The sequence below is a fragment of the Cervus elaphus genome, chromosome X, assembly GCF_910594005.1.
Source record: "Cervus elaphus chromosome X, mCerEla1.1, whole genome shotgun sequence".
NCBI classification, from domain to species: domain Eukaryota; kingdom Metazoa; phylum Chordata; class Mammalia; order Artiodactyla; family Cervidae; genus Cervus; species Cervus elaphus.
Genome location: NC_057848.1, coordinates 39,894,252 through 39,920,617, shown reverse-complemented (window position 1 = coordinate 39,920,617; position 26,366 = coordinate 39,894,252). Strand labels below are relative to the sequence as shown.

The following is a 26,366-nucleotide window of genomic DNA, read 5'->3' as shown; positions in this document are numbered from 1 at the left end:
AAGACTAAATGAGGTAATGTGAAGTGGGATAACCACCGCTGTACTTCACCCCATCCTCTCTCATATCAGCAGGGCACAGAAGCAAGCTGAGCCTCTACTCCCAACTGGAATCAGTAAGACTAAACAAGAAAGGAGACATTAAGAGAGATCTCAACCCCCTCACCATTCCCATGTCAGCCAAGCCCAGGGAGGAACTGAGCCTCCATACCTACCAGATATCACCAAGGCACAATGAAGTGGTTCGAGGCAGGAGAGTTGAAACTCTGTCCCTACCTCCCCACCCCCATGTCACAACCCCCATTTTCAGCAAGGTCCCATGGGAAACTGAGCTTACACCTTCACTCTGAGGCAAGGACAGTGTAAATTGATGGTCCACTTTCCTAGGGTTTAGCGGGGAGCTGAGTTTCCACTTGTTTTCAATCCAGAAATGTGAATCAGTGATCTACTTTTCCCAAGGCGGTATTGCAGGGCCAAGTAGGAAACTGAACATATACATTCACTTGGCCCTCAGCTACACCTCTACAAAGTGACTGCCTGCTAAAAAGGATATAAAATCAAATAAATAAGATCGAGTGTCTCATAATATAATACACAAAATATCCAAGATACAATAAAAAATCACATGCAATACATCCCTTAACTCAGACTGGGCAATTGCCTGCTTCTCCCTGGAGTGGAGGGCTGAGGAAGAATTGGCAAAGATTCCCAGAATCTCTGACTGGGCTGACTGGTGAAGAATTTCTCCTCTGTGAGTCCAGGTGCAAAGTCTACTTAACTACTGTGCAGACATCAACACAGAGAATCAGGGAAAATAATCAGGCAAAGTTGTCCCCAAAAAAAAGGCTGTGGAAGGAGATGGGACATAGCATGGTACTGGGAAGGTTAGCTTTGGGTTAGGGAAGAGACAATGATCCCTCTACAGTTTGAAGAAAGCACAATAGAATATACAGGGTATAAAAAGTGGCATCCAGACCTCTGTTGGAAATTGAAACTCTTCCTTAATGAATATTTTTCTATGATAGGTCAGAGTTAAAGTCCTCTACTGAGAAGAGAAGGGATAGTCGATAGGAAGATGAAAGAAAGTGACAAAGGTTATAATAATTGTGTGGATTAACTAAAAGAGAAACTGATTAAACAAACATAAGGAGCTTGACGGGGCTTCCTACGTGGCGCTAGTGGTAAAGAATCTGCCTGTCAACACAGGAGACATAAGGGACTGCGGGTTTGATCCCTGGATGGGGAGGATCCCCTGGAGAAGGGCATGGCAACCCACTCCAGTATTCTTGCCTGGAGAATGCCACAGACAGAGGAACCTGGTGGGGTACAGTCCATAGTGTCACAAAGAGTCAGACACGACTGAAGCAACTTAGCACACATGCAGGAAGGAGATTGACAAGCATCTCTGATGTTTCAGCTACTATTGACAATAATATTTTACAGCATAACTAATCTAGACATTTGCATAGCCATCAACAAGAAAGCTTCAATGTAGGAGCAAAGAGAGCTATTTCTAAAACTGTTCCAAATTTAGTGATCTGTAATGTAGGAATGATAAAAAGGAAAAGATGATAAAGAACTAAGTGTGCAAGTCAGAAAATACTTCAGTGATTGACCATTGGACGCAGGCTGGGAAAGAGTATATACATTGAGTTCAGAGCTGATGAACTAGGAGAAAGTGGAAGAATAATTTGACAGAAAATCACAATAGTTTCAAAGAGCAGGTGTAATAGAAGAAAATGAGCTGGAAAAATAGAAGGTTGTGGTCAGTTAGGTAGGATCAGAAGTCTTAATGTAGCCATGGGAATGAAATCCAGTACATGTGAATGTTTGGAGAGTCAAGAGTGTATAAGTTATTTTATGGATTTTAAAGTCATCCAAGAAAATGAAAGAATTAATAATGGAAAAGGAAGTTGGTAAATGAGAAAGAATATTCATTAGATTGACAGATCATCATTATATTCTGGCAAACATTAATGTAGCTGTTATTAATACAGGGCTGTTCACACTCCAGTTCAGTTCAGTTCAGTTCAGTCACTCAGTCGTGTCTGACTTTGTGACCCCATGAATCGCAGCACACCAGGCCTCCCTGTCCATCACCAACTCCCGGAGCACACTACTTGACATATATTATGCTATATAATCCGCACAACCTCCCTTTTAGGAAGATATTATTGATACTTTACAGATGAGAAAACTGAGACACAGGGATATTAAGTAACTTGCCAAACTGCACTGTTAAAATAGGTAAAAGAACTGGGATTGAAGAATGGTTTGGTTCCAGAGTCCGTATTCTTTACTACTACACCATGGTATGTGGACATTGGATTAAGACAGAGGTGGAATAAATAGGTTACTAACAATATAAGACTTGAAGCCTGTGGGCCACGAGATTAATAGCATCTGTTTGAGAAGGCTGAAAGTAAAATTGTGTTCTTTGAAAAGATCTCTGTTTCAACGAAGGCAAGGAATTTGGATCAGAGAAGACTGTTTCCATTGGATACTCTCCATTCCCTTATATGCCAAGAGATTGTTTCTGCAAGTAGCTGTAACTCGGCATTAAGACTTTCCATGGCTAGGAACAAACATTTTGGGAAGCCAGATAATACACCCTGCCCACTAAAGATGCCCATGTCTTAATTCTCAGAACCTGTGAATGTAGTAGGTAACACAAAGAAGGAAAAATAAGACTAAATTTGAGGTGCGACGATTACCCTGGATTATCTGGGTAAGGTAACCACATAGGAGTTCTTATAAATGGAACAGTGAATCAGAAGAGAGAGAAACAAAGACATGGAGGCATGAAAAGTACTTAGCCCAACACTGATGGTTTTAAACGTGGAAAAAATGCACTCTTGGAGAAGACTGGACTGCAAGTAGATCCAACCAGTCCATCCTAGAGGAGATCAGTCCTGAATATTCATTGGAAGGACTGATGTTGAAGCTGAAACTCCAATACTTTGGCCACCTGATGCAAAGAACTGACTCATTTGAAAAGACCCTGATGCTGGAAAAGATTGAAGGCAGGAGGAGAAGGGGTATGAGGATGAGATGGTTGGATGGCATCACCAACTCAATGGACATGAGTTTGAGTAAACTCCAGGAGTTGGTAATGGACAGGGAGGCCTGGCATGCTGCAGTCCATGGGGTCACAAAGAGTCAGACATGACTGAACAACTGAACTGAAATGATTGAAAGTGCACTCTGAGGTATGGAAAACCTTTAGATCTGAATAATGAAAGCAGTGAAAGGAAATGTTCTCCGGAGCTCCAGAAGGAAATGCAGCCAAGCTAACATTTTGCTTTTAGCTCACTGAAACCCACTGTGGGCTTCTGAGCTATAGAATCATAAGATGATTAATAACAACCACAATATAATAATAATAATAATAATAGCAATAATAAATTTGTATTGTTTTAAACTGCTAAACTGCTAAATTTGTGGTGATCGTTAAATTAGCCATGGAAAGCTAAAAGAGCCCGAAGCCAGTGGTGGACATTAATTGGAAGATGAACAGCCCAGCTTCCTCTCCCTTGAGTGGAACATCTCTGGGTTGTTCCCAGAGATCTCTAGAAAGACTAAGCACCAGTTACCCACACCCTGACCTGCTAATTAAAACAGTGTATTGACTTTCTTCTTTCTCCTGTCTCACATCTCTTCTCCTTTACTGTTACTTCCTGGGATCACTTCTCTAATAAACTACTGGCACACTAATCCATGAGACTACTTCTGGGGATCCCAAACTAGGACAGAGATTTCTTTAAAAATTCTATGAAATTCAAGAGGATTTAAGGGACCTTTTTTCTTATGAAGTGAGAATTTCCAATAGAATGCATCTGTAAGGAGGACTGCAGAGAGACAATGAGTCATAGTTCTAGGACATTCAGAATAATGTGAGTTTTGATCAAATTTTTCAGGCATATAGATAGTGCTTATTCATTTATTAAAACATAATTATTCAAATGGTATTAGTTTCTTAAGTATATTAATATAATTTTGTCTCATCTGTTAAACATCACTGAAAAGGTCATAATGTAATTTTCTTAAAAATAAATTTAGTTTTAATTAATCTATTCTTTTGAACTTTGCAAACTGTAATAGGAAGTGAATTGTGTTATTATTAATACTTCAATTAACTATCTTTCTAACTTCTATTTAATTATATAATCTTTAATTTAGGATAGTATCTTCAAGTTGAAAATATATAGACATCTTATATTTTAGTTGAAAAACAAAAGATTATGTTCATCCATTTTGTACCATGCAATTAGGCTTCTCAGGTGGGTCAGTGTTAAAGAATCTGGATGCCAATGTAGGAGACTCGGATTCAATCCCTGTGTTGGGAATATTCCCTGGAGAAGGAAATGGCAACAGACTCCAATATTCTTGCCTGGAAAATCCCATGGGCTGAGGGCTACAGTCCATGGGGTCACGAAGAGTCAGATATCAACTGAGCACACACACATGCACCATGCAGTTATTGTTTTTGATTTATATCAGCAATCACATTCTAATAAGTTCAATCAATAAGTTAATTTTACCACTCCACAAGCCATCTAAAAGCTTGGGTTTAAATATGAAAATCAAGTTACCTTATCTGTGTAGGGGAGCAAAATTTGCCACCCCAACATTTCTTTGGCATGTGCATTATTTTGAGCTGAAAACAATCAAGGTCCAGAAGATCTGGAAGAACCTTTGGCCTTCCCCCTAACTGCCTAAAAGAATGTTGAAAAATTTAGGCAAACTTTTCCCTTCTACAGAATTAACACAAAAGAGATTAGCTGTGTACAATAAAAGACAGTATTTAAATCTCTGGAATAAACTTTTTCTGTCTCAAAGAAAGGTGAAACTGACCTGAACTTCAAAGAATGTGTAAGATTTGAATGAGGAAGAAAAGGAAGAAGAAACAATGCATTTTAAGGGGTTAGTTTAGTTCTGCAGAGTACTAACTTCAGGGTGTGTGAAATAGAACTCAGAAAATGTTTGTAGGATGTGTATTACAAGGGGAGGCAGAATAGAGGGACATGGCTCAAAAATACTACCCAACTAAAAATTTTCCTGATGGTTCACACTATTTGCAGCTGCTTTACAACTATTTAAACTCTAGGTGTCTTCTTTTCTTTTCTTTTTTAATGTAGATCTGCGATCTGTATCATAATGTAACCAGCCCTATGATCTATCTTGGGATGATTTATGCTACCATCTTATTCTGGGATTATTTTTTAGCATAACTGGAAATAAAATTATAAAATTAGGGAAAATATATTATTAATGCCCTAATCTTTTCTTTCACCCACTTCGTCAATCCCCTTACTCCACCCTACATACCATAACCTCTTCCTGGTACTCTCATGTTGATGGTGGTGGTGGTGGTGGTGGTTTAATCACTAAGTCGTATCTGACCCTTGCAGCCCCACAGACTGTAGCCCTCCAGGCACCTCTGTCCATGGGATTTCCTAGGCAAGAATACTGGAGAGGGTTGCCATTTCCTTCTCCAACTTTCATGTTGCCCAACCCATATTTCATGTCAAATAAAACGTATTAAACCACTCACAACTAGGAATAATTATGGGCTTCCCTGGTGGCTCAGCTGGTAAAGAATCCGCCTGCAATGTGGGAGACCTGGGTTCCATCCCTGGGTTGGGAAGATGTCCTGTAAAAGGGAACGGCTAACCACTCCAGTATTCTGACCTGGAAAATTCCGTGGACTGTATAGTACATGGGGTTGCAAAGAGTCGGATATGACTGAGTGACTTTCACTCACTCCTTTCATTTTTAGAAAGATTTTTATGTAAGTGACAGGATAACATTCAATACTGAATTGCTAGTGTGGATTTTTTTTTTTCTGCACTGCTAGGTGGAGACTATTTTGGGTGAATTGCATGAATCACACCATGTGTGTAATTAATTATTGACTCTATCTACCTTTGAGGAGAGCCCTGTTCATGCAAATTCAGAGTTGTGACTTGTTCCATCATGCAAATAACAAGATTTTTTCTCTTTTTTTAATCTCCTATGCTAATCTTAGAATATGAAATTTATCCATGGCTAAATTTTAATATTTTAATGTAAAAAATCATGAGACCTCAAATGTGGGCCTTTTTACCAATTTCTTTACTTGTACCAAAAGGCAAACACTCAGAGTGTCCTCAGGATTACCAGTTGTGCTTCTAAATAATCAGCTTATCTGTGTCTAGTTTTATGCAAATTTCTATTAACAAAAGAATTTGTGTTTGTGTATCCTGGTTTTGTGATGCTTAAACATGCAAATGAATTTTCTGTTTACATATAACAATTCCACTGATGCCTTTTAGAATTCAAAAGAAAAAAAAAATCACATAGCACACTCTACATGAAACTGGATCAAATATATAGAAAAGAGGGAACAAAGGCAAAACCAAGTGACCCTGCTAGAAGACAATAGCTGCCCTAAAATGAATTTCTGCTTCCTTAAGCAGATTAGAGCACAAATAAATGTTTATTATATAGAAATGATATGGAATGTATTTAGTTAAAAAGGCAGAATCCCCATGAGCCAGAATGACCAGAAGATTCTGAGTTTTTGACCTCTACTGCAAATCTATTTGACTCTTATCAGTAGGAATGCAGAAATTCTGGACTAAACTCTTTGGATGACATTTTACATTTTTATTAATTATTAAGTCATAACTAAAAAGTAAATACTACTACAAGGCTAATTATGAAATTTTCTACCAATATTGTCTATTGGAATGCTTAGATGACATTTGGGGTATAAATCTAGTGATTAAATTAGATTCACAACTGAGCCATAATTTGAGAATAATTTCACATCCTTCCTGTTACAATTTTCATTTCCCTAAGTTCCTTTTGTTCTCCTTTTTTAAAAATGCATGTAGTGTGTAGTAGTGTTAGTCGCTCAGTTGTGTCCGACTCTTTGCAACCCCATGTGCTGTAGCCCACCAGGCTCCTCTGTCCACGGGATTTCCTAAGCAAGAATACTGGAGTGGGTAGCCATTCCCTTCTCCTAGGGGTCTTTGCAACCCAGGGATCAAATCAGAGTCATAAACTATTATAAATTGTTGATAGTCTTATTATTTTATTTATTTATTTTTAAAATTTGTATTGGAGTATAGTTGATTTACAACCTTGTGTTAGTTTTAAGTGTATAACAAAGTGACTCACTTATACATATACATATGTCTACTCTTTTTTAGATTATTTTTCCATATAGGTGATTACAGAATATTGAGCAGAGTTCCCTGTGCTATACAGTAGGTCCTTATTAGTTATCTATTTTATACATAGTAGTGTGTATATGTTGATTTCAATCTCCTAACTTATCCCTCCCTCTTCTTTCCCTTTCGGTAACCATAAGTTTGTTTTCTACATCTGTGACTCTACTCGTGTTTTGCAAATAAGTTCATTTGTACCATTTTTTAAAGATTCCACATACAAACAATATCATATGATATTTGTCTTTCTCTGTCTGACTTACTTCACTTAGTATGTTAATCTCTAGGTCCATTCATGTTGCTGCAAAAGGCATTATTTTATTCATTTTATGGTTGAATAATATTCCATTTTATATATGTATGACTTCTTTTTTATCCATTCATCTCTCAGTGTACATTCTTTAAACATTTTATTGGGATATAATTGATTTACAATGTTGCACAGCAAAGGAAACTATAAGCACAATGAAAAGAAAACCCTCAGAATGGGAGAAAATATTTGCAAATGAAGCAACTAACAAGGGACTGATCTCCAAAATATACAAACAACCCATGTAGCTCAAAATAGAAAGAGCAAACAACCCAATAAAATAATGGGCAGAAGATATAAAGACATTTCTTCAAAGAAGACATCAGTTCAGTTCAGTTCAGTCACTCTTTGTGTCCGACTCTTTGCGACCCCATGAATCGCAGCACGCCAGGCCTCCCTGTCCATCACCAACTCCCGGAGTCTACTCAAACCCATGTCCATTGAGTCGGTGATGCCATCCAACTGTCTCATCCTTTGTCGTCCCCTTCTCCTCCTGCTCCCAATCCCTTCCAGCAACAGGGTCTTTTCCAATGAGTCAACTCTTCGAATGAGGTGGCCAAAGTACTGGAGTTTCAGCTTCAGCATCAGTGCTTCCAGTGAACACCCAGGACCTTTAGGATGGACTGGTTGGATCCCCTTGCAGTACATACAGATGGTTAAAAAGCACATGAAAAGATGTTCAACATCACTAATTACTAGAGAATTGCAAATCAAAACTATAATGAGTTATCACTTCACACCAGTCAGAATGGTCATCATCAAAACGTCTAACAGAGAGGGAGGTGGTCTGTCCTCCAAATGGAGCCTGTGCTGAAGCAGGACAGCAGCAGATTGGAGCCCAAGAACTGCAGGGAAGAGGGTGGGGGTGGGAGTGGGGAACCCACTGCCCAGCGGCATGGAGGAGTGACCCCAGCTACCTGAGCAATCAGTTGGCCACATTCTCTACAGGTTTGGGGGCTTGAGGTTGATGTGGTAAACTCTGTCCAGTTTTCAAACCACACAGGCTACTCACATTGGAAGGGCCAAGTGCCAAACCCAGACCAGCTCCATGATCTGTCTAGGAGCTGAAGCTGAACAACGCCAGTCAGGATGAATACATTCTCAGGGGCTACAGGCGAGACAAGTCCTTCCTGACCATGGTGGTGGACATCCTGAGGGAGCTTTAGCAGCAGAACTCCAGGCTCATGTACATGTGCGACTTCGTGATGGGAGACCAGCATAATGGAGAAGGCGCCATGTACATCCCCAGAGGACCTCCTTCCCGTTTACAGAGAGAAGGTGGTGCCAGTTGCAGACACCATCACCCTCAACCAGTTTGAGGCTGAGTTGCTGACGAGGAGAAAGATCCACAGCCAGGAAGAAGTCTTAGAGGTGATGGACAAGTTATACTCCATGGGGCCCGACATGGTGGTCATCACCAGCTCCGACCTGCTGTCCCTGAGGGGCACTGACTACCTGATGGCGCTGGGGAGCCAGAGGACACGGACCCCTGACGGCTCCACGGTGACACAGCGCATCCCCAGGGAGATGCACAAAGTGGACGCCACCTTCATCGGCACTGGGGACAGCTTTGCCGCCATGCTCTTGGCGTGGATGCACAAGCACCCCAACAACCTCAAGGTGGCCTGTGAGAAGACCCTGTCAGCTACACACCATGTTCTGCAGCGGACCCGCCTCCATAACACCGGGTGTTAGGTGTCTCCGTTTCCATCCTTGTGAAAAATGTAACATCTGCCTTCGAGCTGTGACTGAAACGTGACACTCCACAGTCACTTTGGTGGGGACCTTCCCAGAACCCCCAAAATCTGCACATCTCAGTGTGTCAAGGGACTGGCTTGTAATTTCCCGGGCCATGGGACAGAGGCTGCTGCAAGGCCAAGGGCACCTGTGGGAAAACCACCGCAGCCAGCTTCTTTTGGAAAACTCATCAGGTTTATGGTAGAATGGGTCATGAGCTGTGTGTTTGCCGCCCACTCCTGGTGACAAATGTGTCAAGTCACTAGGTCAGTGTGCAGGTAGAGTGTGCAGAGGTGGGTTCTTCCCCCACCCCTCGCTAGTGTCTATAACCCCACCCGCCAGTTATCTCACCCCCGTGCCCTGCAGCTCTGTGTCCTGTGTCAGCCAGGTGGGGCGTCCCAAAGCCTCCACAGCTTTGACCGTCCCCACAGTGGGTGGAGGACACGGCAGAGACCTTGACACCAGTCCAGGTGTCCACTGCTGGGGTGACCTTCTTGGCCCCACTTTGCCTGGAATTTTGAGGAACCCCCACCAGGCGTGGATACAGGCAGGATTGCCCCTGCTTATTACCCACCCCCAACTCTGGGAGCCGCAGGGGTTCACATCTGTTGAAAGTCACAGCCTGGAGGGAAGCAGGGAAATAGCTGGATGTGGGGGCCCAGATGGGGATCCCTGGGAAGCAGGCTGTCCTAGGGTAGCCCTTCCCCCCACCCCACTCTCCCCAGTCCCAGCCCCACAGACACCCTCCTGAGGCCAGGCCCACATCTCAAGGGCTTTCACCTCCTCAGTGCTGCCTTCAACCCTGTGCTGAAAATGCCCCCAAATGAAGGCAGGCGGGTCCCCACTGGACTCCTGGACTCTCTCTTGTCTTTCTTCCCAACCCTGCTCATGTTCTGAATATTGCAATTTAACTCTCTGGCATTAGTTCCTGCACACAGGGTCAGGGGTCCTCAGCTCCCTGCAGTGGCCAACAGGTCAGGGCTTGTGTCCCTGTCATGTTTCCTGGTCCCTGCAGGGCCCACTGGCCTGGGAGGAGGAGGAGGAAGCCCTGGGGGGTGGGGTACAGTCTCCCAGCAAAGTGGCCAGGGGCCAGCCATAGTCTCCCAGGGCCCTGGGCCTCCACAGAGTCTTCCATGGAAAATTGTCACTGCCAAATAGAGTGGGGATGAGGCCACATTGCCAACCAGTGGAAATCTTTTCTTTCTTCTGTTTCCCCCCCACCTTTTTTTTAACTTATGGAGAGTAAGTGTAAGACTAGGGCAAGAAACTGATGGGGTCTCTCAATGAGATGGTGAAAACCTGCCCTGAAAATATGGTGTTGGGGGTAGCGGCTTGTTCTGTGTGCACTGTGAACTTGAAGAAAAATATGCTTGGCAAAAAAAAAAAAAAAGTCTATAAACAATAAATGCTGGAGAGTGTGTGGAGAAAAGGGAACTCTCCTACATTATTGATCAGAATGCAAACTGGTACAGCCACTATGGAAAACAGTGTAGAATTTCCTTAAAAAACTGAAAATGAAGCTACTATATGATCCAGCAATCCCACTCCTTGGGAATATACCTGGAGAAAACCATACTTGGAAAAGATGTATGCACCTCAATGTTCACTGCAGCACTATTTACAACAACCAGGACATGGAAGCAATCTAAATGTCCATCAACAGATGAATGAATAAAGAAGATGTGGTGTGTACATAGATAGATAGATAGATATATAGATAAATAGATATAGTGGAATATTATAAAAAAAGAACAGAATAATGCCATTTGCAGCAACATGGATGAACCTCTCATACTGAGTGAAATGAGTCAGAGAAAGACATGTATCATATAATATTGCTTATATGTGGAATCTAAAAAAAGACTACAAATGAACTTATCTATGAAACTGAAATAGATTTACAGATGTAGAAAACAAAGTTATGGTTGCTGCTGCTACTGCTGCTGCTAAATCAGTTCAGTCGTGTCCCACTCTGTGCAACCCCATCCCTGGGATTCTTCAGGCAAGAACACTGGAGTGGGTTGCCATTTCCTTCTCCAATGCATAAAAGTGAAAAGTGGAAGTGAAGTCGCTCAGTCATGTCTGACTCTTTGCGACCCCATGGACTGCAGCCTACCAGGCTCCTCCGCCCATGGGATTTTCCAGGCAAGAGTACTGGAGTGGGATGCCATTGCCTTCTCTGAAAACTTATGGTTACTGGGGAGTAAAAGGAGGTGTGATAAACTGGAAGAATGGGATTGACAGACACACTACTATATATAAAATAGGTAACTAATAACATCCTACTGTATAGCACAGGGAACTCTACTCAATATTTTGTAATAACCTATATGGGAAAAGAAGCTAAAAAAGAGTGAATATGTATTTGTACAACAGATTCACTTCACTATACAGCAAAAACTAATACAACATTATTTTTGTGTAAGAAAAATTATCCAGAATGATATTGTATAGAAAACACTGTTCCAATACACAGGACAGGTAGGATAGAATTCTTTTTAAACAAAAGGATACAACTACAACTTTAGTGTTTAAAGTTTATGAAATCTATCTATATTTAGCAGCATACAGTCCTTGCCCACATGACTTTTAGAGAACTGTCTGTTATCTGAAGGACATGAAGCATACCAACTGTATTGTATAATCAGAATGCAGATGTGGGCATAATAATTTAATAATACTAACAATAATAGGAACAGTAATAATAATAGCATCTGTCATCTCTTGGGCTATGTTCAACATGTTTTGCATTTTTTATCTCATACAGAACTTGAAACGTATCTATGAATTATTAACATATTTCCCTTTTTGTAGACAAAAGAGCTGAGGCTCATTGTGGTCAATTAATTTGCCCATTTTAGGGTAAGACTGGGATTTGAAACTAGGTCTGTTTGACTCCAAATTAAGTGTGCAAATAACTGTGAATTTATGTTGGTTTATCTTGAGAAAAGTGATTTGGTAAAATCTGAGAGAATAAATTTAGAAATTTGGAGAGGACACATAGGTACTGAACATTCACATTCATCTATTTGGGTTTGTCAATGAGGATACTTAAGGCAAGTCTTAGGACCTTGGATAGTTTTATGTCATCCAAACGTAGGGGTGGAAAAATAATTTTCCCTCTACCATCTTAGCTGAGACCCCCATCTATAAGAAAAGACATTAACAGGAGAAAAACAAACATAAGCTCAACAACATGTTTAAAACAAAGAATGTTGCTCACCATCTGGTTATACAAAGATTATTAGCCACTGCAGTCACTGACCAATAGTGCATTCTGAAAGGAATTCAGGATGAAGAAAGCAGGGTAAAGCACTCTGTGCTTTGGAAACACAGACCCTTAAATAGATATGCCTCTGGAGAAAATATTTATGAACCCACATTCTTGCATTTTTCCATACATAAAAAAGCACAGACATACTAGATCCTTGTGACTAAACTTTTGCTGAGATGCATGCTTGACTGCACATATTCCCTACCCAAAATCATATGTAAACTGGCTTCTCCATCTATTTCCTCAGAGAGGTTTCTCAGAGCAACTGAGGGGCTGTCTCCCTGTCTACGGTCCTCAGTAAGACCCTGAATAAACACACAGTTCCTACACTTTTCATTTTCCTTTCAGTCAACACAGGCATGCCTCCTGTATACATGGAAGATACTCAGGAAAAACTGAGTAACTCTATGAAATAGCCCAAGCATCACCTTAAATACCATCTCCAGCTGAAGACAAAAGAAGATTTGGAGGTGGATGTGGGGTCACTTATGGGAGATTACCAGGAAACACACAGTTAAAACTAGAGTACAATTGTTGCACAGATTTCAGTTTTTGCCTTTTCCATTGGTACAAATTTTCTAAAGGTTTCGTCATCTTCCTCTGCCTGGTACACAGAGGGAGACACCCTTAAAATGGAAATTTCCCTTATAAATGTAAATGTGCCTTGCAAAAAGGAAACTTTTGTTCAGTTTTCAGAGCTTCTCTTGTGTCTGCTGTATCTTAACAATAACCAGCTTGAGATAGTCTTTATGCCAAAGAGGAATACATGGGGGTAGTATATTTTGCTCCTCTTCACCTATCAGTGAGAGGAAGAAAAACACAGTGCTCAAAGAAACTTAAATAGATTCTAAATGATAGATATAAGAGTTTACTAATGGTTATTTTTAATCTGAAGCCTTATTTTCTCTTTTATTCCTAGCCTGCTCTTTCTCAGTATTTCTCCTTCTCTCAGGTTAAATACAACCATAGAAGAACCTACAACTAGCTTAATCTTTCCAATTTGTGAATCATCTAGTAGACTGCCTTCAGACTTTATCTGCACTATCAGCTCTTCTGGGTCTCCAGCCCACCAGCCCACACTGCAGATTTGTATTCAGCAGCCTCCACAATCCCATGAGCCAGTTCCTTATAATAAATGTAATAAATCTCTTTGTATATTTTTGACCTAAAAAAAAAGTAGGCTACCAGATATTTCTCCAGCAAAGATGGGGTTATTCAGATCAGCAGAGGATTGCAATTCAGGGTCTGAAACCATGGTGAGCCATGCGCAAGTCCCTGCAGAGCAAGCGAAGAACACTTTTAGAGGGGAAAAGGAAGTTGGGAGGGCTATAGTAAACAAAGAATTCATGGCTTTTCACTGGCTGAATCCTTGCCACAAAGAAGACAAGATGACGAGTCTTTTTGTTGGGATCTGCTATCATCACAGGGCATGAGAGCTCCCCCTTCTGGTCTCTTGAGTCTATTTAATTTAGGTTTCTGTTTATTATACGCAACTATATGTATATTTATAAATATATACGTGTATAAATATATATGTTGTGCTGTGCTTAGTCACTCAGTCATGTCTGACTCTTTGCAACTCCATGGACTGTAGCCCGCCAGGCTCCTCTATCTATGAGACTCTCCAGGCAAGAGTAGGAGTGGGTTGCCATTTCCTTCTCCAGGGGATCTTCCCGACCCAGGGATCGAATGCATGTCTCCTGCATTGCAGGCAGATTTTTTTACCACTGTGCCACCTGGGAAGAGCAGTTTTATCCTTGCTTTCCCTTTAAAGAAAATGTATGGGACACACAATCATTAAGATTGCCCCTGATTTTTGACAACACACAATCTCCCAAACTGGGCTTCCCAGGTGGCTCAGCAGTAAAGAATCCGCCTGCTAATGCAGGAGACACAGGAGACATGGTTTGGATCCCTGGGTCAGGAAGATCCCCTGGAGGAGGGCATGGCAGCCCACTCCAGTATTCTGGCCTGGAGAATGGCATGGACAGAAGAGCCTGGCTGGCTACAGTTAATGGGATTGCAAAGAGTTAGACACGACAGGGCAACTGAGCACACACAATCTTCCAAATCACCTAATCAAAGCTGAAATCCCACAGTAAGTTCTTTCTAACACCCTCTTACTGAGATGCACCATGATTCCCCAGGGTGTGCATCCCCCCATCAGTACAGTGAGTAGTAAATACAACTTGTTGATCTATAGGTGTGTTCCTTAGCAATCTTTGGCTGGAGGACAAAGGATCTCTAAGGGAATATGTCATAGTCTGCATGTTTTTTCAAATCATTTCAAGAAGACAACATAAGAAAGAAAACAACTGATCCTTAAACATCCATTATTAATCCAGTGAAAACCTATTCAAGTGAATGCTTTTATTGATTAACATATTCTCTGTTGCAAAATACAACTATAGTGTTTTATTTTGTTTTTAATCATGGAAATAAATGTATGCCTAGCATAACAACTTGATAATCAGTTCATTCATTTAAAATAACCTAAACATGCATTCACATTACACAAACTAAACAATATGCATTAAATAAAAATTATTTAAGTCTATTGCTTGACAGAATGGATTGATCAACTAGTTTTAACTGCACCTTCATTTCAACAAACATTTGAAAATATACATCCTGACCTTTATGATTTTGCCATTTCCCCCCCAAAGCATCCAAATTCATAAAGTCACCCGTGCTATACAGCCCCTGGCCCAGATGCAAAAATTATCTTTTTTCTTTTCATTTATTTTTATTAGTTGGAGGCTAATTACTTCACAACATTGCAGTGGGTTTTGTCATACATTGACATGAATCAGCCATGGCAAAAATTATCTTTAATGGTATAGGCTAGATGTGCTTTATCAACAGGAAAACAGGAAGCCACAAATGGGGCAAAAGTAGACCAAACTGGCTAGATCCAAAATGGCTGACAAAGTAGGCTTTTCTCATTATATACACATTAGAATACATTATCATGCTAAGGTCTCCCCACCTGCACCACTACTGGATGGCTTTGACCATACAAGAAGAGACAGACAGTGTGGACTCAATTCTTAAAACTCTCTGCCTTTTCCAAGAATTTAGATGATGTCGGACTTTATTCTCTTCAAGAAAATTAGAGATACCAAGGGAATATTTCATGCAAAGATGGGTTTGATAAAGGACAGAAATGGTATGACCTAACAGGAGCAGAAGATATTAAGAAGAGGTGGCAAGAATACACAGAAGAACTGTATAAAAAAGATCTTCACCACCCAGATAATCACGATGGTGTGATCACTCACCTAGAGCCAGACATCCTGGAATGTGAAGTCAGGTGGGCCTTAGAAAGCATCACTATGAACAAAGCTAGTGGAGGTGATGGGATTACAGTTGAGCTATTTCAAATCCTGAAAGATGATGCTGTGAAAGTGCTGCACTCAATATGCCAGCAAATTTGGAAAACTCAGCAGTGGCCACAGGACTGGAAAAGCTCAGTTTTCATTCCAATCCCAAAGAAAGGCAATGCCAAAGAATGCTCAAACTACCGCACAATTGCACTCATCTCACACACTAGTAAATAATGCTCAAAATTCTCCAAGTCAGGCTTCAGCAGTACGTGAACCGTGAACTTCCAGATGTTCAAGCTGGCTTTAGAAAAGGCAGAGGAACCAGAGATCAAATTGCTGATATCCGCTGGATCATCGAAAAAGCAAGAGAGTTCCAGAAAAAACATCTATTTCTGCTTTATTGACTGTGCCAAAGCTTTTGACTGTGTGGATCACAATAAACTGTGGAAAATTCTGAAAGAGATGGGACTACCAGACCACCTGACCTGCCTCTTGAGAAACCTGTATGCAGGTCAGGAATCAACAGTTAGAACCGGACATGGAACAACAGACTGGTTCCAAATAGGAAAAGGAGAACATCAAGGCTGTATATTGTCACCCTGCTTATTTAACTTATATGCAGAGTACATCATGAGAAACGCTGGGCTGGAAGAAACACAAGCTGGAATCAAGATTGCCAGGAGAAATATCAATAACCTCAGATATGCAGATGACACCACCCTTATGGCAGAAAGTGAAGAGGAACTAAAAAGCCTCTTGATGAAAGTGAAAGAGGAGAGTGAAAAAGTTGGCTTAAAGCTCAACATTCAGAAAACTAAGATCCTGGCATCTGCCCATCACTTCATGGGAAATAGATGGGGAAACAGTGGAAGCAGTGTCAGACTTTATTTTTTTGGGCTCCAAAATCACTGCAGAGAGTGACTGCAGCCATGAAATTAAAAGACACTTACTCCTTGGAAGGAAAGTTATGACCAACCTAGACAGCATATTAAAAAGCAGAGACTTAACTTTGCCAACAAAGGTCCGTCTAGTCAAGGCTATGGTTTTTCCAGTGGTCATGTATGGATGTGAGAGTTGGACTGTGAAGAAAGCTGAGTGCTGAAGAATTGATGCTTTTGAACTGTGGTGTTGGAGAAGACTCTTGAGAGTCCCTTGGACTGCAAGGAGATCCAACAAGTCCATCTTAAAGGAGATCAGTCCTGGGTGTTCATTGGAAGGACTGATGCTGAAGCTGAAACTCCAATACTTCGGCCGCCTCATGCGAAGAGTTGACTCATTGGAAAAGACCCTGATGCTGGGAGCGATTGGGGGCAGGAGGAGAAGGGGACGACAGAGGATGAGATGACTGGATGGCATCACTGACTCGATGGACATGAGTCTGAGTAAACTCCGGGAGTTGGTGATGGATAGGGAAGCCTGGGGTGCTGCAGTCCATGGGGTCGTGAAGAGTCGGACGTGACTGAGCGACTGAACTGAACTGAACTGGACTTTACTCAGATCCCTCCCCTTTTCCCCTCCCCTGTAAAACTTTCTCCTGACCTTAGGCCAGGGAGAAGATGCTTTCAGAGCATGTGCTCCCCTTCTCAATTCTCTGGCCATTGAATAAAAACCCGTCTTTCTTTTAAGAAGTAAGTTCTCTGAATTCTTATTTTTTAATTTTTTTATTTATTTTTGGCTGAGCTGGGTCTTCGTTGCTGCGTGGGCTTTCCTCTAATTGTGGTGAGCAGGGGGTCTACTCTCTAGTTGGGATGCACTGGTTTCTCATTATGGTGGTTTCTCTTTTTGCTGATCACAGGCTCTAGGGTGCACAGGCTTCAGTAGTTGGGGCACATGAGCTCAGTAGTTGTGGTTCCCAGCACAGGCTCAGTAGTTGTAGCTTACAGGCTTAGTTGCTCCACAGCATGTGGGATCTTCCTGGGTCAGGGATTGAATTCATGTCTTCTGCCTTGGCAGGTGGATTCTTTATCACTAAGCCACTAGGGAAGCCCAACCTTGTCTTTCTTGCACCCAATTCATTTTCTTTATTGGCAGCAATAACGTGAAAGGGGAAGAACTCAATGACAGAGTCCAGGGCTTCATTTCAGCTAGGGCCCAAAGAGGGGGGCCCACTCATCTAATCCAGTAGCAAGAAAATGTTAAGTTCTCTTTAATCTTTTTTCATCGGTGTTGGTGTTTGTATCCAGTATATAATGGGAATCCTCAGTGGAGAGTGCATATAGGTGCAAATATAGTTTCAACACATGAAATATCCTTAACATTTTTGTGGTGATGGGGAGATAAAGGAATCATTGTTCTTATTTCAAAGAGCAATTTTCCTTACTTTGTGTTCAATTCAGTTTAGTTGCTCAGTCGTGTCTGACTCTTTGTGATCCCATGGACTGCAGCACGCCAGGCTTCTCTATCCATCACCAACCCCCAGCGTTTACTCAAACTTATGTCCATTGAGTCAGTGATGCCATCCAACCATCTCATCCTCTGTCATCCCCTTCTCCTCCAACTGTCAATCTTTCTCAGCGTCAGGGTCTTTTCAAATGAGTCAGTTCATGGCATCAGGTGGCTAAGGTATCAGAGTTTCAGCTTCAGCATCAGTCCTTCCAATGAATATTCAGGACTGATTTCCTTTAGGATGGACTGGTTGGACCTCCTTGCAGTCCAAGGGACTCTCAAGAGTCTTCTCCAACACCACAGTTCAAAAGCATCAATTTTTCAGCGCTCAGTTTTCTTTATAGTCCTACTCTCACATCCATACGTGACTACTGGAAAAAAAATCATACCTTTGACTAGACAGACCTATGTTGGCAAAGTAACGTCTCTGCTTTTCAATATGCTGTCTAGGTTGGTCATAGCTTTTCTTCCAAGGAGCAAGCGTCTTTTAATTTCATGGCTGCAGTCACCCTCTGCAGTGATATTGGAGCCAAAGAAAAGAAAGTCTATCACTCTTTCCGTTGTTTCCCCATTTATTTGTCATGAAGTGATGGGACCAGATGCCGTGATCTTAGTTTTCTGAATGTTGAGCCTTAAGCCAACGTTTTCACTCTCCTCTTTCACTTTCATCAAGAGGCTCTTTAGTTCTTCTTCGCTTTCTGCCATAAGGGTGGTGTCATCTGCATATCTGAGGTTATTGATATTTCTCCCAGCAATCTTAATACCAGTTTGTGCTTCATTTAGCCTGGCATTTCTCATGATGTACTCTGCATATAAGTTAAATAAGCAGGGTGACAATATACAACCTTTATGTACTCCTTTCCCTATTTGGAACTGGTCTGTTGTTCCATGTCCAGTTCTAACTGTTGCTTCCTGACTTGCATACAGATTTCTCAGGAGGCAGGTCAGGTGGTCTGGTATTCCCATCTCTTTCAGAATTTTTCACAGTTTATTGTGATCCACACAGTCAAAGGCTTTGGCATAGTCAATAAAGCAGAAGTAGATGTTTTTCTGGAACTCTCTTGCTTTTTTGATGATCCAACGGATGTTGGCAATTTGATCTCTGGTTCGTCTGCCTTTTCTAAATCCAACTTTGCATTATATGCCTGAATTTTAAGAGACTTATGTTAAACTTCCCAGGTGGCTCAGTGGGAAAGAATTTGGCTGACAGTGCAGGAGACATGGGCTCAATCCTTGAGTCCGGAAGATCCCCTGGAGTAGAAAATGACAACCCACTCGTGGGTTGGTTCTTGCTTGGGAAATCCCATGCACAGAGGAGCCTGACAGGCAGTCCACAGGGTTGCAGAGTCAGACATGACTGAGTGATTAGACAACAACAACATACTTAAAATAATATTGTCTATACTCCTTTATGACTGGTTTATTTTGCTCATTATATCTATGAAATGGGTGCTGTTGTTGCTTGTATCAGTAGTTTTGTCCTTTGACTGAAGAGTAGTATTCTATTATATGAATATAACACCGTTTTTAAACCATTCTCCTATTGATAGACTTATGCATTGTTTTCAATATCTTGCTTTTATGACTAAAGACACAATGAAATATATTGTTCAAATCTTTTGGAGTACTTATGTTTTACTTTCTTTTGGATAAATACATAGGGGTGAAATTGATGGGTCACAGGAGTATTTGCTTAGCTTTGAAACAGGCAAACAGTTAAATGGCCCTATAAAGTGGCTGCACTATTTTGGAGAAATAGTGAGTTCATTTTTAATATCTAGGACTAAACCTACCTAAGGAGATGAAAGAACTATATACAGAAAATTACAAGACACTGATGAAAGAAATCAAAGATAACATAAACAGATGGAGAGATATTTCATGTCCCCAGGTAGGAAGAATCAATATTGTGAAAATGACTATACTACCAAATGCAATCTACAGACTCATTGTGATCACTATCAAATTACCAATGGCATTTTTCACAGAACTAAAACAAAAAATTTCACAATTCATATGGAAACAGAAAAGATCCAGAGTAGCCAAAGGAGTCTTGAGAAAGAAGAATGGAGCTGGAGGAATCAACCTTCCCAACTTCAGATTATACTACAAAGCTACAGCCATCAAAACAGTATGGTACTGGCACAAAAACAGAAATATAGACCAATGAAACAAGATAGAAAGCCCAGAAATGAACCCACATACCTATGGGTACCTTAGTTCTGACACAGGAGGCAAGAATATACCATTGGGCAAAGACAGCCTCTTCAATGAGAAGTGCTGGGAAAACTGGACAGCTACATGTAAAAGAATGAAATTAGAACACTTCCTACCACCATACACAAAGATAAACTCAAAATGGACTAAAGACCTAAATGTAAGATCAGAAACTATAAAACTCTTAGAGGAAAACATAGGCAGAACACTCAATGACACAAATCAAAGCAAGATCCTCTATGACCCACCTCCTAGAGTAATGGAAATAAAAACAAAAGTAAACAAGTGGGACCTGATTAAACTTAAAAAATTTGCACAGTAAAGGAAACTATAAACAGGGTGAAAAGACAACCCTCAGAATGGGAGAAAATAATAGCAAATGAAACAACTGACAAAGGATTAATTTCCAAAATATACAAGCAGCTCATACAACTCAATACCAGAAAAACAAACAACCCAATCAAAAAGTGGGAAAAAGGCATAAACAGACATTTCTCCAAAGAAGACATACAGATGGCTAATAAACACATGAAAAGATACTCAATATTGCTCATTATAAGAGAAATGCAAATCAAAACTACAATGAGATATCACCTCACACCAGTCACAATGGCCATCATCAAAAAGTCTACAAACAATAAATTCTGGAGAGGATGTGGAGAAAAGGGAACCCTCTTGCAGTCTTGGTAGGACTTTAAATTGATGATACAACCACTATGGAAGACGGTATGGAGATTCCTTTAAAAACTAGGAATAAAACCGTCATAAGACCCAGAAATCCCACTCCTAGGCATATACCCTGAGGAAACTAAAATTGAAAAAGAGACATGTACCCCAATGTTCATTGCAACACTACTTACAATAGCTAGAACATGGACGGAACCTAGATGTCCATCGACAGATGAATAGATAAAGAAGTTGTGGTACATATACACAATGGAATATTACTCAGCCATAAAAAGGAATGTATTTGAGTCAGTTCTATTGAGGTGGATGAACCTAGAGCTTATTATACAGAGTGAAGTAAGTCAGAAAGAGAAAGATAAATATTATATACTAATGCATATATATGGAATCTAGAAAAATGGTATGAAGAATTTATTTGCAAGGCAGTAATGAAAAAAACAGACATAGACAACAGACTAGAAGACACTGGGAGATGGGAGGAGAGGATGAGATGTATGGAGAGAGTAACATGGAAACTTATGTTACTGTATGTAAAATAGATAGCCATGGGAATTTGCTTTATGTCTCAGGGAACTCAAACAGGGGTTCTGTATCAACCTAGAGGCATGGGGTGGCGAGGGAGATGGGAAGGACATTCGAGAGGGAGAGGACGTATGGATACCTATGGCTGATTCATGTTGAGTTTTGACAGAAAACAAAATTCTGTAAAGAATTATCCTTCAATTAAAAATAAACAAATTTAAAAAATAATAAAACTCACTGTTTAGTGGCATTCAGTACATTCACAGTGTTGAACAACCATCACCTCTAAATGATTCCAAATCATTTTCATCGCCCCAAAGGGAAATTCCCATACCCATGAAGCAGTCATTCCCTGTTTTATCCTGCCCCAGCCCCTGAAAACCACTAATCTCTCTGTTTCTATGGTTTTGCTATTATGGAAATTTCATGCAGGTATAATTATGCAATCTGTGACTTTTTGTGTTTGGCTTCTTAGCATAACGTTTTCCAGTTGCCTCCATGTTGTAGCATGTATCAGTATTTTATTCTTTTTTATAACAAAAAAAAATATTCCATTCCACAGATATAACATAACCTGTCTATCCATTCATTCCTGAACATTCGGTTCCCATCCATCTATTGGCTATCATGACTAGTGCTGCTATCAACAGTCGTGTACAAATTTTGAATACTCATTTTCAAATTTATTTTGGTATATACTAGGAATGGAATTTCTGGGTCATAGAACTCCCTTTAACTTTTTAAGGAACAACCAAACTGCAGTACTGTTTTACATTTCCACCACTAATTATGTAAATGTGTACATTTTATATTCCTGTCACTAATATGAGTCCAGTATTTGCACTACCTTTGTTAATCTTTGTTGCTTTCCATTAAAAAAATATTATTATAGCCATCTTAGTGGGTAAGAAGCAATATCTTGTGTCTCTAATGATCTGCATGTCTCTAATGCCTAATGATGTTTTGAGTATCTTTTCATATATCATTGATCACTTGCATATCTCCTTTGGACAAATGTATATTCAAATTTATTGTCCATTTTTAAAGTTGGGATGCTTGCTTTTGTGTTATTGACTTGTAAGAGTTCAGTATATATTAACATTCTGGATACTGGTCCTTGCCAGATATATGATTAGCAAATATTTTCACTCCTTGATAGCATCTTTTGATACATAAAAGTTTTGATGAAGTGCAGTTCAGCTATATTTTTCTTGTTCTTTTTTGGTCATATTTAACAGTTGATAAGTCTAACAGCATAAAGATTTCTTGGTATGTTTCTTTCTAAGAGGTTTATATAGATTAGCTCTTCAGTTTAGGTATTTAGTTCATTTTGAGTTAATTTTTGTATATGGTACATGGTATGGCCCAGCCTCATACTTTTGCATGTGGATATCCAGCATCATTGTTGAAGAGTCTATGCTTTCCCCCATTAATTGGTTTTGGAACCTTTGTAAAAAATCAGTTGATCATAGATGTATGAGTTTATTTCTGGATTCAGTTCTATTCCACTGATCTACATACCTATCTGTATGCTAGCACTATATTACTAGAGTAATAAGTTTGTAATAAGTTTGAAATAAGTTTGAAAATATGAAACTGTGAGTCCTACAACTTTTTCAAGATTGTTTTGCTTATTTGGGGTCATTTGCAATTCCCTATCTTTGTTGAAGGTTTTTGTTATTTGCTTAGTGACTTTCTTAAATCTTTTGTAAAATCTTCATTGTTTGTCCTACATGTCATTGGAGTCTACATTATATTACCTATTGGTCAGCAGCATTTTAACAAAGTTTTCTTAGGTTCCTGGAGCAAACAAAAAACAAAGCAATTGAAAAGAAACATAAAGGATAAAAGAGAAACAAAATAAATGGAAGTATTTTTCCAAGCATTGCTGATTGGCTGTGCTTGAGGGTGCTCCTTTAGAGGTTAACCAGGCTGTTTACAGCTCTGCCTTGGCCTTCATTTTATGCTGTTGGATGCTAGAGGTCAGCTGGAGGTGAAAACTCAGGATCTTCTCAGGCTTTTCTGTGCATGCATCCAGCACTGGGCATGCTGTTGACCTTCTCTATTTCCCATGATATATGTGAGAACTTTTAACAACCATATTCCCCCATGTATCTTCTTGCTCAGACTCTTTCCTCTCAGACTTTCTAGTCTCTCTTGCTTAGCCTGGCTTTTATTTCCTTGCTCCAAGTTGTCGTGGTCAATATTTTGCTTTAAATGCTTTTAACAGACATCACCTGACAGCAAACACCACCTGGGAAGTCACCCCAGTCCTGAGAATCCTCTTTATTTGTTTAAAGACAAAAGAGAGAGATGAGAGAAGAAAAAAAGAAAAAGGCAAGTCCTTATTCTGGGTCCTCAAAGAGCCATGAGATAGAGCCATCCAACCACAATTCTTTGAGAATGTGGTCCTCATTGCCTCTGCACTAACAATCTGCCCCAGGTATGCAGGTTCCCACCTTTATAGCCTTAGCATTTTAGGTAGGCTACTTAAAATGTCAGAACGCTCTCTTACCACAGTGCAGCAGATTCTTTCTTCACTAAGGTTTCCCTTGGTGGTTGTAAGCGTTACACTAGATTCCAGATTCTGCAAAAATTGATTTTGACAGTTTTTACCAGCATTTTAGCTGTTGCTGTTGTCTTGGTAATGATGAAGCTCTGGAGTAGGACATGCCCCTACTGTGCCCTTTTTGGTGCCATTCTCTCATTCATTTTTATTTTGTTATTATCCATCTGTTGTAGACTGAATTGTGCATGCACCTCAGGAGCCACAACAACAACAAAACCACAAATCAAAAAAACGTTGCTATCACTTGCTCCTATTTTAATTCATTTGTGGTCATAGAATTAATTTTGTGTGACTCAAATTATTTAAGAAATTTTAGAATATGTTTTTAGAAACATGGTCTATCTTGGAAAATGTCCCAGGTGCACTTGAAAAGTATGTGTATTTGGGTGTTGTTGGGTGTGATTTATAGACATCAGATCATGTTGGTTGGTTATAATATTCAAGCCTTCTATAGCCTTACTGATTTTCTATCTACTGTGTTCTGTAAATTATTGAGAGATGGATGCTAAAATTCTGCTTCTAGTCCTAGATTGTCTTTTTAAACTTCTACCAAATTCTGTTTAGTGTATTTTAGACACAGTATTAGTTTTAGAATTGTTAGAATGATATTAATACTACTTTAAAATATTTTTCTGCTAAATACAACATTTAGGTACACTTGGAGTCATTTTAACTTATTTTTTAGACAACCAATATTTTTTTTTCCTAGCTTTTTTTGTGGTAAGAACTTTAAAAATCTACTTTCTTATCAGCTTTCAAATAACCACAGTCACCATACCGCACATTACATTCCCAGAATTTGTTCATCTTATAACTGGATATTTGTACCTTTTGACCATTTTTACTCATTTTCCCCCACCCTGCTATCCTCTGCTCCTGGAAACCACTCTGATAGGTTTCTTCACTCTCAAGTACACTTTGCAAGCATGTGTGCCTGCTCAGTCGTGTCCAGTCGACTCTTTGCAACTCTGTGGACTGTAGCCTGCCAGGCTCCTCTGCCCATGGGATTTCCCAGGCAAGAATACTGGAGTGGGTTGCCATTTCCTTCTCCAGGGGATCTTACCCACCCACGCCTCCTGTGTCTTCTACATTGGCAAGCATATCCTTTCCCACTCCACCACCTGGGAAGCCTCCCAAGAACACTTTACTTTGATATTATAACCAATCCTGCTTCTTTGATTGATATTTGTGGTCTATCTTTTTCTATCCTTTTAATTTTAACCCATATATAACATTGCATTTGAAGTTTCTTGTAAACAGCATAAAATTTGGTTCTTTTGTTTCATCCAGCTTGCTAATCTTTGTCTTTTAATTGATATCTTTAATATTTACATTTTAGGTAATTATTGATTTGATAAGATTTAAATCTGCCATTTTCTTTTCTGTTTTCTCTTTGTTTTCATATCTGTTTTTTCCCTCATGTTCCCTCACTTTTGTTGATGCAAAAGTTTGCATCAACACTTTTAGAATTCCATTTTGATGTATTCATTGTTTTATCTTTGTATAGGTATAGCTTTTTAGTAGTTTCTCAAGGTATTAAATTGTTGTTCAGTCACTAAGTAGGATCTGACTTTGTGACCCCAAAGACTGCAGCATGACAGGCTCCTCTGTCCTCCACTCTCTCCCACAGTTTGCTCGAATTCATGTCCATTGAATCTGTGATGCTATCTAGCCATCTCATCCTCTGCCATATCCTTCTCCTTTTGCTTTCAAGCATCAGTCTTTTCCAATGAGTTGGTTCTTCATATCAGGCAGCCAAAGTATTGGAACTTCAGCTTCAGCATCAGTCCTCCCAATGAGTATTCAGGTTTGATTTCCTTTAGGATTGACTGATTTGATCTCCTTGCGGCCCAAGGGACTCTCAAAGAGTCTTCAGAACCACAAATGGAAAGCATCAACTCTTCAGCGCTCAGCCTTCTTTAATATACTATGCGTGTGTGCTATGTTGCTTCAGTCATGTTGGACTGTAGCCCACCAGGCTCCTCTGTCCATGAAATTTTTCCAGGCAGGAATACTGGAGTGGGTTATCACGGCCTCCTCCAGCGGATCTTCCCAACCCAGGGATCAAACTCGCGTCTCTTATATCTCCTGCATTGGCAGAGGGATTATTTACCACTAGCGCCACCTT

At 40.2% G+C, this 26,366-nt stretch overlaps 1 pseudogene; it reads left to right on the top strand.

The window, feature by feature from the left end:
• Window positions 1–265: 265 nt before the first annotated feature.
• The window catches only part of LOC122689483, a 64,559-nt pseudogene continuing 38,458 nt past the window's right edge, over window positions 266–26,366 (top strand).